The sequence below is a fragment of the Nelumbo nucifera genome, chromosome 1 (genome assembly GCF_055504915.1).
Source record: "Nelumbo nucifera cultivar China Antique chromosome 1, China Antique-T2T, whole genome shotgun sequence".
In the NCBI taxonomy this organism is placed as follows: domain Eukaryota; kingdom Viridiplantae; phylum Streptophyta; class Magnoliopsida; order Proteales; family Nelumbonaceae; genus Nelumbo; species Nelumbo nucifera.
In genome coordinates this window covers 8,581,614-8,591,656 of record NC_142649.1, presented here as the reverse complement: position 1 = coordinate 8,591,656, position 10,043 = coordinate 8,581,614, and the positions used below count along the sequence as shown (strand labels likewise).

The window sequence follows — 10,043 nt, the reverse complement described above, 5'->3', positions numbered from 1 at the left end:
TTAAGATATCCTCCTTGTTATCCTGGCCTTCAGACCGTGCTTAAGCTGAAGAACTGTTGATGGTTTTGGGGAGATGGATTGACCCTCCAACACTTGAACCTGGAAGTTGAAGAGCATTGCTGCCGCTGCTGGCTTCATTTGTGCAAAAGCCATTTCCTTACCTATGCAATTCCTTGGTCCAATACTGAACCCAAAGAACTTCAACTTGGCTTCAGCCTTCAAGTGCCCATTGTCGTCTAGCCATCTTTCTGGCTTGAATTCCAAGCAATCTTCTCCCCAGATCGATTTCAACCTTCCCATTGCATAAGTCGAGTATATGATCTGCATCCCTGGCCTCACAACGCTTCCATCAGGGAGGACGTCTTCTTGCAATACAGATTTGAGGTTGAGAGGAGATGGAGGATATAGCCTCATAGATTCATAGAGGGCTGCTTCCAGATACGTCAGCTCCCTCAGTTCTTCTAGATCAAACATCTCTACACCGTCGACGTGTTTCCGACCGCAGCCGTTGCGTTTTGTGTTCTTTATTGCACGTAAAAGTCTCAGCTCTTCCAGGAGTTTGTTCTCCACGCGAGGTGTCTTAGAAATCAAATAGAAGAAATAAGTGAGCCCAGATGCAACAGTGTCTCTTCCAGCATAAACTAAGGCCAATGATGTGTCTTTGAGGAACTCGTCTTCGTCCAGTAACGCATCTTTCCTTTCTTCTTGAGAGTTCATGTAAATTGCTAGCAAGCAATTTGCTTCCACTCCCCTCTGCAAATCCTCTCTCATCAACGAGACATAGTGTGATGTGTAGCGATCCATTGCCTTTATTGCACCAGGCACCTTCCTCTCTGCTCCAATCCCCAACCAACGCAACAGCTTCCACCATCTACTGGGCATCATGTTCCTATTGAATATGATTTCTCTAGCAACGTCCATTGCTTCAGAAAATTCATTAGATGGGAAGCTTGGTGAAAGAAAACCAGGACTCCTACCCAATATAATGGCGCAGCTGCTATCAAACGCGTACCTCAAGAACAAATTTTGCAGATCTATGACAGATGCTTGCGCATGAACATGGTCCAGCGTAGGGAGGAGAGCGTCCTCCACCAACTTCTGGCTCGCAAAAGCAGCGAAGCTCCTGAACTCTTTTGCAGCAAACATCTTGCTCGCCAATTTCCTTTGATGGTGCCATGTCTCGGTTTCCACGCTGATAATTCCTTGGCCTAGTACTTGCAAGGTCTCCAAGAACTTTTGGCCCTTGGGGAAGTTGGAGAAGTTTTTCTTGAGGATGTACTCAACATTTCGAGGGTCACAGGTAAGAAAGATCATCTGGCCACCGAAGATGGGCCCTTTGAACAGATATGAGTAGCCAACTTTGCTCGCAAGTTCAGTGTACCAGTCATGAAGTCGGTGGAAATTTTTGAGAATGTATGGCAGTGCACCCACAATGGGAAAATTTGCCAACACCTGGTTCTTGAAATTCAGGTACCATCTAATGCAGAGGTAGCAAAGAAATGCCAGACTGAGCTCCGGCCATCCCCTAAAATGGTATTCTAAGGAGGCTAGAATGGAAGGGAAGATCATTTCTAATTCTTCTTTCAACTCTGAGGTGCTATATATCTCTCTGTTTCATGGATATTTTTATAGGGGTGAACTCATATTTATAGTTTTGAAATTAATTGAAGAGCTTGTGGGAGCTCAAGTTGACTGGGCGCATTGCTAATTAATTGATTGTCTAGTTGGAGATCTTACTTGTAATTAATTAATTTAACGTCTCTCATCAGCCAGAAACCTACTAACACTAAATATATAGGGTCCACAGTCCACAGAGAAACAATTAATGGGGTCAAGGAAATGAATATCATCTTAGCACAACCAACTGTGGTGAGTTTGATTTAATTATATATATGTGACACTGTGTGTTAAAGCTTAATTATTGCCCGGTAAACTTGGAGATAAGATGCATGATTCAATATTGGCAATCGGTTTGACAAATCTAGTATGTAGGATCAGCTATTGGCTTCTAAAGAAAAGGAAGGATTGGATCGATCTTTTAACCACCCATATATAATTAACCAAATTTCATAAGTAATTAATGAATTCACTTGATCCATATTTTCTTAGCTAAAAGCTTTCTTATATGTTTAATTGTAACTTTCTATATATAATGTTCTGTAAATTTAATCTTTAATCATCTTTGCATTCACTTGTGGACTTGCATGGTTGAATCATGAAAGCTGGTTGCTTGTAGTGCGTCAAGTTTTCAAGTTTTAACGCAGATCATGAAAATGCATTAATTTAGAGTTCAGTACTACTAGCTACTCTATTACCAAGCTGTCTTAGCTTCTTCGTACGTCTTGGGCCTCTTGGCCCTGTTTTGTGATAATATATTCATCCATCTTAGTTTCTGAGGAATAGAAACTAATTAAGAACTTTCCCTCAACTTTCTGTTTCTCTATTATTTTCTATCAAATCAAACACAACCTTATATATTAATTTGTTTATTTCTTTTTCTCCTAGCTGGGAATGGTTGGAAGTTGGCCGCCGGTGGTGGGATACAAATTTATAGAACATTCATGAAATATTGGATGGCCTCATTCAAGTGGAAAGAGATTCTCGTTGACTCAATACATAAGACCATGAAAGCTATATGCATCATCTATCTTAACTACGTACAACCAGGTCCTAAGCCAAACTAGCTAGTAATTTAGTAAAACTCGTTTTATCCATTAAGGCTACATCAGTTGACTTCTCCCCCTTTATTGGATAAGGATAAGCTCATTTCTTATCAATCAATAATAGGTCCAAATAAAATCAAGTTGATCCGGATGGGATCAGATCTAATAAATGTTTATGAGATTCGGAATGGGTTGTTATTTGTGACAGGCCTGGTCTACACAAAGTGAGACCTGAGCCTGATGCCTATATACTATATTTACGTGATGTTTGGCATTGATAATGATTCTTCCTTGACGATTATTTAAAAATCACCAAAAATTGTTGATTGGTATCATTTTCGAGAAATGGGCTTTGAGTGTGTTTAATACTGTTTTTCAATGGCTAATTATTTTTGTATTAGAATTATTATTATTCAATGTCAGCTATAAATCAGGAAATCACCAAGAAAAGTCATCTCTAAAAAGGGCTGATTTTAATAATCAATTTTAGCCGATTTCCTAAAAAACAATAAAATCGGCATGGTTTCGACATGGCACTGATTTTCAAGAAACCATTATCAATGCCAAACATCACTTTAATTGCAAAAGCTTTTTTTTTTTTTTGTTTCTTTTCATTTTGCCCTTTTGGGTAGGCATAATTACGAAAGCTTTGGTTTCAAGAAAATCATTAGAATAACTCTTACTTTCTTGCAATTGACTTGCTCATTAATTCAAGCTTACTACTATTGATAAAATTATTTATATATGCAACATAGTAAGAACTAAGGTAGGCTGCAAATGAAATGGATCGAATCAAAGTAGTGAAAATATTAATAAATAAGATGAATTAAAAATGATTTTGATATCGTTTATTATGAATAAAATGAATTGAAAATAACTTGTAAGAAACTTAAACCTATGACTCTAGAAAGTGTATATAGCATTTAAACCAATTTTAATTATAGACACACACAGTAAGAAATGATTTAAGTACGTAGCTGACCCCACAAAATTGGGATAAGACTTAGATGATGATGATGATATTGGATAAGGATGGATCAACATTTGATCATTTAATTAGATAAAATATAAATTTTGGATCATCTCTAAACTAAGGAGCCAATTTGGTAACAAGCAACTGTTGAGGTGGCTGACTTAAAGGGCTTATTACTTTATCTTTTACTGAATAAATTGTTACTTAATGGCTGAAACTGAAATTCATTTGATCAATATACACTTAAATATTTTATTGTTTAATTATTTTATCTGCTACATAACAGGGCAATAATGCATGTGGACAAATTTAGAGCGTCATTCGAATCACAAAACTATGACTAGAGTGGGCAGAGGCCCATGCATGGAGGAGGTTATTGTTTAACCAAAAAAGGGAATAATGAAAGATTTTGTAGGGGTGGGAGGTTAAGATAAATGGTAAGAGATACAGAAAAGGGTTTCAGAAAGAAAAACGTTAAAGAAAAAGGGAAAGGGATTTCATTCTTTGAACCTTGTTGACAGTATTATATGTTCTTTCTAAGGTTATCTGTCATTGTTGGGAAAAACTATGATGCGGAAAAGACATGGTATTGAAAGAGTTTTGACCAATCAAAACTCACCTATGAATTTTGATAAATACGACCTTATTGGCTACCATGTTAATGATTCCAATTGATTGGCCAGACATTTTTTAGATATCATATCTTCTCCATATCTTAGTCGAGCCCGTCATTGTTAGCTCATTATAGAAATCTATCCTTCCAATTACCAAAGAAGTAAAACTGAACTCGATATAATTACATGGTCAGTGGTTTTTATGATAAATTTCTCTTTGCATGTATCATAAATGTTCATGTGTAGGGGTTTATTTTGGTTGGTTTGGATTAGGTTGAAGGTAAACCTAAGCCAATGTTAAAAAATGGGCTGAGGTCAAAGTCAACCTTTGCAACCTAAGCCCAGCCTGAGCTAAACCCAATACAACTTGAGCTGGGCTCACGCTTGTGCAGGTTTGTTGGCTCTGGTGGGTTGGTTAGATTTCAAGCCTTCTCATTCATGTTTTGCAATTCTACTTTTCATTTAGACATTTGATTTTTATAGTAAAATGTATAAATAGAATAAAAAATATATACAAATGTGAGTGTATACCATGTATAGGGTATATGCGTAGTATGCATAAAATATGCATTTTCTCACATGTTTGTGCATGTGCATGACATGTAAACTTGTGAAATATACTATTAGAGTGTACATAATGGTGCAAACATGTGTGCCTAAAGAAGCTATATATAACTTTAATAATTTAAAATATTTTTTTTTATTTTTTTACGAAAGTTAGTTCGTCTATACTATATAAAGTGGATATTTGCATGATTCTGATGTAGGTTATAAAAGTTAAATTTGTTTGTATATAATAATGTTAACTTGTATCTTTATTTTTTAGGCCTCGTTCTGTTTTTGGTAAGTTACTTATCCGGGTAAGTGCATTTACCCATATTCTTTTATTTCTCATGTAAATAAGGCAATGACCATTTTATCCATAAAATTCTATTATTAAAAGGGGCATTTTTGTCCCATTCAAGTGTTGGCAACTTTCCCCCTATGTGGGAAAATTATTTACTCATCTTATCCGGGTAAGTGATACTTAGGAAAATAAACTTTCACTGATCCCCACATAAATCTGAAAAAAGAACATGAGATTCTTGGTCGATGGAAACCAAAATCCCATTGAGCAACTTTCTCCCCTCTCAAAATCCAAAAAAAAGAACACCCCCTTATTTGCACACATACATAGCATATGCCCTTACACTAATATCTTTTAATAATCAATTAAATGTAATTTATTTTTCTAACTCAAATACAAATACAAAAAAAAAAAAAAAAATCCAACACCAAGGCTATCAAGACGGTTACTTGGGTATGGATATATGTCATTTCTCTAGATAAAGGTGAGAACAAAAGAAGTTGTTTAATTACAAACCGAACCTTATTTAGTCTCCTCAATCAAAGAAAAAAAAAATCTGGTCTAAATGCTTGCACCATGAATAGTGTACTCTTGCTCTCCTGTATCTCCTGATGGCTCACATCCTTTAGTCACAAGCCAAAAATAAAATCTAAGTTAATTTCCTGAAATAAAACCCAACACAAAGACTTCATTCTTCTCGATAAAGATTTTTTTTTTTAACTAATATAGTTTCCTAAATCAAATAAAAAATTCAGCCAAGCGGCTTCAACCGTTACCACATGAATAGTATCACAAACCAAAAACTTCATACAATTGCCCCATGCCAGTTGGCTAGTATTTTAGTTAAACAGTTACAACTATGGACAACTAAAGATTCTGTATATCTACTCAATCACTTAGATAGTCATAACATAAATGAGGAATCCACTGATATCAATCTATTCTTAAGATTTCTTAATACTTCTTTGTTTCATATTTCCTATGATATCATAGAGTCTGACTCTTATGGTTATCAATATTTTGAGAAAATCTGAAAGACGGCTTCCTTGGTCTTGTTTGCATTTTATTGATAACATGTATTGCTCAGAGTCTGAACTTTGTTATTTTTTTGCTATATACCCATCCTTCCTCAAATCAGATGACACATGAAATAGCACAAAAAGCTAAAGATGTTTTCTAGTTTTGTGGGGTGGGAAATTTCCCCATATTAATTATTGTCTCTGCTTCTTGTAGACTCTGTGATTTCTGTTTTATAATCTCATAGTTGTTTTACCTGTAGTAAAAAAAAAGAAGTTAACTTGGTTAACTTTACTTAATTGGGAGCTTGTATATGCATGTTGAGTTTGGAATTTTGTTTGGTTAAAGACTTTGGGGTTTTAAACCAGATCTAACATATTAGCTTAGCATTATTAGTCTTAGACCTAAGCACTCAAATGCTAGGATTCCTACTCAAATTTATGGTTAAGACAGAATAACAATGAAACAGGATCCATGTAGCTGATCCCATATAGTTTGATATGAGGCGTGGACAATGATGATAATAAAGAAGAAAAATTGTAGACTAATTCCAAACCGGCCAACTATCAAGACATACTGACTTTGTATTGTGAAAAAAAAAAAAAAAAAACTATTCTAATTTCTTTTAATTTTCATCTGCTCAAACTGTGTTTGAATCATTCTTTACATTTTGAACTATTGTCATTCCAAGAGAGAAAAACTTACAAAAATGTTTATATTTTGTTTCTTTTATCTATTTCTTCCCTTTCTTTTTTGGGGTAGTTTACGTGGAGTTGGGCGTTGGCAAACTCATCAAGTGTGTTATCCAATCTCATTAAGTTGAAGAATACGGACTTCAATCATAGAGTTCATAAAAGCATTTTATAATCAATCTTAGAATCCAACTATGTGTATTTATTTTCGTAACACATTATATCAAAATTTCAATCAATTACATTAAATGCATCACATGGTCTACTTGCTTTCATATTTTTATAAGGTGTATTTATCATTAAAAGCTTTAGCAAGGTCAAAGATGTCCCTGTACCTATCATTTTTTTCATTGATTTCTTCATGTTTGAATTATATTGCAGCAATTTCCAAAGAATGTACCATTAGATTTTGCCTCAATCTTATCCAAGAATTTAATCTAAGCCAGAATACAAGTCAAAAGATCTTGCAATGATTCAATAAAGTATCATCAAGGGTTTATTTCCTAGCTGTTTTTGAATATTATTCTACCTTTCTCAAAAAAAAAAAAAAAAAATCATAACCATTTTCCTTAACATTAACTATATAAAGGCTACCATTAAGTTGGACTTGGACAGGACTATGCCTTGGTTGTGTTTTGATATATTCTACGAGTGATTCCATTAAATTGATGCCTGAAAAGCGAATACATGATTTTAGTTATTTATTCGTTTTTTTAATTTGGTAAACTTGAGATGGAGATGGGCAGTGTGAACATGAGACTCAATCGAATCCCATGTTAATGGAAATCATGGTTTTGAAAATTGGACTGGAAATGGAACCGCTTTCACCATCGGTATTCTTAGATTAAATGGTCTAATAATTGTCTAGTCCAAACCCCAGTCAGATGGTTTGGGGGTCCAAAATTGGACCCAGATTCATGACCGATTCCAGAGTCAATTGATCTGATTGTCCAGTTCGGTCCAATTTTCAAAACCATGATGAAAACTATGACTAAATCAAATCCAGCAAGGTCTGCAGTACCCAGTCCATCCAGACTGGACTTGGTATAGATTTTACCCAATATAATATAAGAGAAATTTATGATAACAGAACATGGTATGGTATGGGAAGAGCTTTGATCAATCAAAGTCCACTGTGAATTTTGATGAATAGTACCTCTTTTATGATATTAGTTGTTTGTTCTAAGTTTTCTCGCTTTCATGTCTTTCCTGTATTATAATGAAACTCATAATATATAATATCTAGAGGTTTAGTATGCTGACGTGCAATTCTATAACTATTTAAATTTCTAACAAGGGATATTTGTGATTTTGAGCATAATCGTAAGTTTGCAATTGATAAAGTAAAATTCATATATAATTATAATAATTTCAAATATAAATTTATAATTAAATTGTTCAAAACATAATTTTCATATAATATGAAAATAACTATGAGCCGTACACACTAATAGAATCCTTAAATTTAATATTCACAATAAGTTTGACTTAATATGTCTTAACTGCATTTGGCATTCCTTATTTGAAGTATTTATTTCCTTTTTATGGCTAAAATGACTTTATGAGCATTGAATTTTTAACCGCAAAAAAAAAATAATAATAATAATAAATCCTTAAAATAAAGAATACTAAATGCAGCCTTATTGAGATGCCTAGAGGGTTCTTATAGAACTGGGCCCGGGCATTATTAGCTCTGGTCGGGCCGGGCCGACCCAGACCGCTCAAAATGCTCTTTCCTAGTGTCTTCTCTTCGTTGCAACTTTCACATACTCGTTGAAGCCTTTAATATTTGTACTCCTAAATCTATCAAAATGGCTTGATTCCTATAGATGGAAGATTGGAGGGTGGCAGGACTGATAATTAATTTGTCCTTGTTCGTATTATAAAGTTTAATAAAAAATAAATATGATAAGAAAAGGGCAAAGGTCTCCGCTATTGACTTCAAGTGCTAATCTTTGCCCATGAGTCAATCTTAATTATTAAATTACAACTTTGTTCAAGTCAAACCAATTGAAAAATAAAGAGACCACGTGTTGTTATGAATGACAAAAGGGTGGGTGGAGAGTGGAGTGTTCTCACCATTTCTGTCCCCACTGGTAGAAATCATCTTCATCTCTGTCTCGTTCTTCTCTTAAGGCCCGTTTTCTTTTAGGTAAGTTATTTATTCGGACAAATGCAGTTATTTAGGTAATTTTTTCTTGAAAAACATTTATCTGAATAAGTGTATTTATCCATGTTCTTTTATTTCTCGTGTAAATAAGATAATCATCATTTTAGCTATAAAAATTCATTATTAAAAAGGGTATTTTTGTCTCATTTAAGTGTTGACAATTTTCCCCCTAAGTGAGAAATTTATCTACCCACTTAGGAAATGGTTATACCCAGGAAAATAAACTTTCCCTGATCCTCCCCACATAAATTTAAAAAAGAAAATGGGATTCTTGGTAAATGGGATTCCATTGACCAACTTTCTCCCTTCTCAAAATCCGAAAAAAGGACTCTCCTAAGAATTTATAAATCTATTCTTTGACCGGGTTTTCTGGATCTATTGGATGGAACCGTCAAGTTGTGGTTCTTGGGTATTAAGAAAATTTTGAGCTCCCGATGTCATATGAAACCAGAAGCTGCTTCCTGAATTAGAAATTCTTCCAATGGGGTTCGGTGGGTTGTGTCTTTTCCTGCTTTTATTTCTGGTTTGATAGATAATTTCCATAAATGGTTTGGTTTGGTGAGATATAGCTGTTAAGTGTTTAGAGTTTTTTTTTTTTTTTTTTCTTTTTCTTTTTCCTAGCTAGTGCGGTCCCCAAAATATAAATTTCTAACTAGTTGAATTTATGTATTTTGGATGAAATAGTACTGAGTCTTAGTAATACTATTGCACGTAAATTGTATGTGTTATCCTATGTAACAGTTACATATAACATGTAAATTAAGTTTTATAGGTGCAAGTGTGCAATATCATTTATGGGCCCTATATGTGCAAGATTTACATATATAGGTACAGTGCACTTCCATTACCTGTACGGCTGAATCATTAAATTAGTAAACCCTATTTCTTGGACGCGTGGAAGAAGAGGGGTACAAATGAAAATGTCATGCGCTCCAAGAGGCTTTTGTCAATGTGGGGTTCGAACAGATTGATCCAATAGTTCCAAGCAATTGAATCACATGGGGCTTGCATATAAAAATTGTTTTATTGTTCTTTCTAAAAGCTTATATAAAGAGTAAGGTTTTAAA

At 34.4% G+C, this 10,043-nt stretch overlaps 1 pseudogene; it reads right to left on the bottom strand.

Moving 5' to 3' along the window:
* LOC104586837 (alkane hydroxylase MAH1 pseudogene) lies at window positions 1-1,569 on the bottom strand (annotated as a pseudogene).
* Between the last annotated feature and the right edge of the window lie 8,474 nt (window positions 1,570-10,043).